Source organism: Carassius gibelio, chromosome A23, assembly GCF_023724105.1.
Source record: "Carassius gibelio isolate Cgi1373 ecotype wild population from Czech Republic chromosome A23, carGib1.2-hapl.c, whole genome shotgun sequence".
Taxonomy (NCBI): domain Eukaryota; kingdom Metazoa; phylum Chordata; class Actinopteri; order Cypriniformes; family Cyprinidae; genus Carassius; species Carassius gibelio.
Window position 1 is genome coordinate 11,843,636 of NC_068393.1, and position 6,100 is coordinate 11,849,735.

The following is a 6,100-nucleotide window of genomic DNA, read 5'->3' on the forward strand; positions in this document are numbered from 1 at the left end:
AAAAAAACAATGAAAAATGAAAAAAATTAACACAGTTGCACAAATGTAACAGGCTCTTCAAATATGCTTCATTTTTGTTAATGTTTTTCAAAGATTCGTTATCGCTGATCATGGATTCTGAATGCATTGTCACAGATTTCGCTTTTGCTTCGCAGTTTTTCGTTTGGAGTTTTGACACAAACTTCTTGTGGGGGCGGGGTTAACAGTGATCTACTCTGATTGGATAGTGAGCTTTTGATGGACAGGTGCTCTCTGTGAAGAGAATATTTGAAGCATATTTGAAGAGCCTGTTACATTTGTGCGACTGAGTTTTTTTTTTTTTTCATTTTCATTGTGTGTTTTTTCTTTTGTAATGGCATATGTTTGATAGTTTCTGAAAAAGTTACATTCAGTTTAATAAAGTTACGTTTAATATTATTGAACTAAATGTAATTCCATAATCAACAGGTACTTTGAAGGATCTCAGAGATTGAGGAGGTTGATGGAGAGCTAGATAAACACGGAGGTTCACCTGATCACATGATGTTTCAGGGGAAAACGGTGTCTGTTGAAACCCTCAACTATACCTTATGGGCAACAACCTAGGAATGGGCTCTTTCAGGCGTAGTGACCAGACCACAACTGTAACCAAATGAGTCTTGCTGACTCTGGCATGACCAGAAATCATAATTTAGTCGGACACCTCATACTCAAGCATGTTGGCAACTGAATTCTGGCTTTTTTGTGAATGAATAACATTTAAGAATACTGGTACACAATTTTATTATATACTAGGGATGAATGATACATGAATCATATCATTTATCTGCTGATATTAAAGATTATTAAATGAATGAAAAACTTCAAGGAGGCATTAGGGAAACTTGCTCTGATTGGTTATGTGTATCCAGTTGTGGGGTCAGTGTTGCATTTGATAAAGATCACACCGACACAGTAAGTAACATCAACTTATCGAATCTTTTTCACTTCACTTCTCTGTCTTCAGACCCCAGTAGACGAACAAATACATTGGTCAGGCATGACAGAATTCTTTCAGCACAATCAAACTCGATGCATCACTGAACACTAACTCATTGCATTATCAAACAACACGTGTGAGAACACAACAGTCAGGGTACTTTCCATTGTTAGAGGTGGAAACAAGTAAGAAAACACCACATTTAATCAACATACTCTACAGTAAATGCCTGTAAAACCGGACAAATATCATCCAATACATCTTACAGAAAAAGCATTTAGGGATGCTGAACATCTGAGCATTCAAATAAAAAAGACAATTGTTTTTGTCACTCTTAGAGAAACGTGTTTATGCCAAGATGGTTTTACTTAAAGCTTTTTCTTGTATTACAGAGGGTTCCACTACAAGTGTTAAAACAGCTGGAGGCTCAAACAGGATAACAAGTTCATCCACTTTTTGACTATGTGGAGTCAGCACTGGTAACAATGCATGACAAAACTTTATTATAAGAGTAATACAGAACAAATATACACCAATGTTCAAATATATATTATATTCTAATATAATATATATTCTTATATGACTATATATTTAGTAGGCTTCATATACCATATATATGTATACATTACATTTAATGTAATGTCTTTTTATGTCTGTTTTTGGTGTACAGGAGCAGTTCTGGCTTTCATGTTGGGTCTAGATCGTGTCTCTTTAGATGAATGTAAAGAGATGTATCATCGTTTTGGTTTAGATGTTTTTATGTAGGCTGCAAAATATCATCAGTAAATGAGGAGATATGTCCTTGCTGGTCACACAAGATTGTGAAGGGCTGTGTTTTTGAAAAGATACAAATCATTGTTAGAGAAGTTATCACATATAAACAGCCGTTTTAGACTGAATTGAACACTTCTGCCAATGTAAATTCTGTATGAATGCCAATATTTATTTCTTTATTTCTATTTTTAGGTTTATTAAATTTAAGTTTAAAGCATCACTAATGTATAATCACTGGTTTATGATTTTTATTTATTTATTTTTTTACTATTTCTAAATAAGATGAAAGCACCTAGCAGATTAAAGTATTATTAAAATTTCTGGTGATTTTAAAACTAATGAAGCTCAGACTATAAAAATAATGGGAGAAAAGTGGAAATGCGGTGGGTTTTACATTTAAGCATCACAGGATTGATTTAAAAAAAAAAAAACTTTGGTTTTGAAATACCTTTTGATATTCTTTACTAGTATTATTATAAAGATGATAGAGACATACATAGAGACAGATTGTGACCATTTCCTTAAAATATACAATTCTGGAATCACTAGTGTTTTCAATGCTTGAACCGAAAAAGCTACACATTGCTCATGTGACTAGAAGTGACTGGGACACCAGTCATGAGCACTATTTGTTATTTTGGACAGTTGTGCAAATTTGTCCCTCTGAGAAGTTATTTAGTTATTTTACTTCAACCTCTGCTTTAAAAAAAAAAAACTGGTGAACTCTTTTTATCATAAGATTTTTAGACAGAGTGTAATGGTGGCTTAGGAGACAAAACATGGTCAAGCATGTAATAGTGATGCTTTTGTCAATTAAAAACAGACCGCAGAGGATCCTCCATCCCAAGCCATTGAAATGTCAACTCGGGTAAGACAAAAACATATATATCATTGAAGGAATTGATGCAAAAAAATAAAATAATATATATATATATATATATATATATATATATATATATATATATATATATATATATATATATATATATATATATATATATACACTCAAAAAAATAACTCTTTGAACGAACATAAAAAAATCATGGAAAGGATTTCCACATGATTAATTTGCTTTATTTCAGCATTATGCAACTCTGTTACTCCAATTTAATGTACTTACATTGGGTCAACTTAATTTATTAAGGTTGATTCAACTTATTTACTATGGTTGGGCAAAGCTTAATTTAATAGTGTCAGCCCAACTAATTTGCAATGTTTTGGACAATGTTTTTAATAATTAAGTTCATTTTACAAAATAAGTTTAAGTAAACTTAACAAACCTTAATAGAGTCAACAAACAACAAATGAGTTAATTGTACCTGAAAATGTTAAATAATGATGACATAAAATTTGAATAATGCCATTTTAGGAATGCCACCCCCTTGCATTAGGATCATGAGCAGCTGATTAAATTACTTTTCATTCAAACCTTTCTATAAGTACAGCTTATCAAGCATATCACAAACACACTTAAATTACAAAGAAACATTTCAAACTGTTTGTTTCTTTGTTTTGTTCTAAAACTTATTAGAACAACTTAATTGCTATAAATTGTATTACTAATCTACCTATCTAATGGTGCTACACTTCTCCAAGAGGGTGACAGAATAACAATTACCCATAATACACTGCAGAAATCCTCAGCCAATGAGATGCAAGTCTGTGTTGGTTTCACTAATATGTTACCTTTACGCAAAAATGTTATGTTGGCTGAACAAATAATTTTTAAGTAAAGCTGACAATACACACTTTTTTGTTGAATGAACTAGATTAAATCAAGTTCACATTGTTAAATAATTTTTTTTAAGTAATCCTAACATGAACGGATTAAGTAAAATTAGCAAAGGTGAAAGTAAATTTTTTTGAGTGTATATATATATACACACACACACACACTTACATAAAATGATTTTTATTCTTTAATGTTAACATTTGTATATAACTTTTTTATTTTTATAATTTGAAGTGGTTTCCACTATGACTGGCTGTAAAAACAGTGATCTCACTGTCAGTAAAACAACAAATGTTTCATTATAATGTCATCCTCACTCTGACTTGAGCTGAGAGCTGTGAGTCAGCTGCTTCGTCTGAATTATGCTTGTCATTGAAGACAGTGTCGACAACACAGACAGATATAAACCTGTTTATGAGCCTCCTGAAGGGACTGTTATAGATATGAACATAAAGAATTGTGCATAGGAAAAAAATGGCTAACTGTAAAATGAGTTTACATTCATTCATTTTTCGCCTTGAGACCACTCACTAATCTTTATTATTATTTTATCTTTATTAAAAAAAAAAAACTTAGTTTGGCAATTTATGGCTTCGCTAATGTAAATGCAACAAGATAAAATAAAGACTTTTGAATGGTACTAAAACTCCTCATTATTAGTCAAAACTGACATTCCTTAATATTTTATAACAAAATCTGTTATTTTATAGTTTAGTTTATCATCTTACAAGTTAACCAGCATATGTTCTTCCAAACAAGCTGTAGTGCCACTTTAAGGCTGAACTGATAAAACCCTCAGAGATATACTGTCTGAACAGAGTCAGCTTACTGTGTCCATGTGGACAGAGCTTTCATTGTCCCGTCTCTGGAGGAAGTGGTTCATTCGGGCTGGTGTCCTGCGCTGTACAGTTTGGTGCTTGGCACTGCTGTGCTGCTGATGTCATACTGAAGCGCTGAGGAAAACATGACCAGAATTAGATCATACTTATGTCTCTGTTCACTAAGTGAGCTGACACTAGAACTTTTTTGTTCTTTCATTGTATTAGCTCATCTGTGGAGTGTACAGTAAGACCGTACTGGCATATTGCAGTTTATGCGTCCCTGGATGCCTGAGCCGATGTGGGCTGGGAATGTGTTTCTGTGGTTGAGATCCTGTTTCCACCCACATCTCCTCTCCTGAGTCAAGCTCTGCCCCCTGGGACGCTGTTGTGACAAGGACTTCATTCACCTGTTTCTGTTTTTGAGCATGATGACTATACCTAGTTTAATGCTTTATACAGTAAATGTATAGTAATGCTTTATACAGTAAAAATTTAAAGTATACAAAAGAGTATCAGTTTATTAGAAGATGATTTAAATCCCTTTTAGATGGAGTCATGAGTCACATGGCTGCATTTTAATTTCACTGAGAAACAAACATTTAATTCATTAAGAGTTAGCTTAGTTTTTCAGGACCAAACAAGGAGACCCACACATTGATGTCATGATCAGAAAGAATGCAAAATATCTTTCAGCTGAGTTTGGCTATTTATGGCGTAAGGGGCTTTTGCTAATGTAAATTTGGGAATATAATTAATAAAAGGTCAGATAATACAATATAGACTTGTATTCTTGAATTATTATTTTTACAATAAATCCTTTGCCTCTATAACTAACATGAATTTAGAATTTTTTTTTCCATACTGAGAGAGAGAGAGAGAGAGAGAGAGAGAGAGAGAGAGAGAGAGAGAGAGAGAGACGTCATTCGTGGTTCATGGGTAGAGTGGGCAAATAGATGAAGACAATCAAGAGACTGAGAGAGAGAGAGAGAGAGAGAGACGTCATTCGTGGTTCATGGGTAGAGTGGGCAAATAGATGAAGACAATCAAGAGGAACGTTAGTTGGAGAGGTGTACATTACAGAAGACATCTGCTTGGATTGGCATTGTTTTGGACTTATCTGAATGCAAAAGATACATTTGAGATTGGAATTACATTTTTTTAATTATGGGGCAATGACAGATTAATATTACCACAATGAGGAAACACACTGCAGGCCTGATATAAAAGGTAAGAATCTCCAATGTGATATTTGTATAATATCCATATAACTTTGATATCTGTTTGTTTTTATTTTAGTGAATTTAATGATTTTGTGAATCCTTGATACTCCAGTTTAGCTAGTTTGTGTAATTACAGACATTGTTTTCCCACTTTAGGACATTTATACAAACTAGGCTTTATATAAACTAAGCTATTTTACAAACACATATGCATTGTGTATGTATATCGTAATTAATTAATCTGGCAAAGGAGTTGAATATCTTATATTCATGTTGTCGGTCTTTTATCTCTCTCGGTTTCTTTTAAAAATATATGAATATAATCGTATATTAAACATACATATAATGAAAATACGTATAGGTTTTAAAATACAAAAATAAACGTGTTTGTGGCTGTTCTAGATGTAACAATCATTGACGCAGTAGGATTACGCACAAGCTCCGGAGGTGCGTGAATGCAAATAGCTCTGATGTGGGGAGCGAATCACAGTTGTGGAAAGCAGAAGAGGGCGGGGACTTAAAATAATACCATTGGTTCATTTGCATATGCATTAGTTTTGGTTAGCTTGCTTCATTAGGGCTTTATCAACGAGCG

General features: G+C 33.1%; 1 long non-coding RNA gene across 1 annotated transcript; it reads left to right on the forward strand.

Annotated features, from left to right (window-relative positions):
- The first annotated feature begins 381 nt into the window (after nt 1–381).
- Nucleotides 382–1,949, forward strand: LOC127944963 (uncharacterized). The gene is made up of 2 exons (XR_008150487.1): nt 382–1,437; nt 1,629–1,949. It is a non-coding gene; the product is annotated as an uncharacterized LOC127944963 (long non-coding RNA).
- Nucleotides 1,950–6,100: the final 4,151 nt, after the last annotated feature.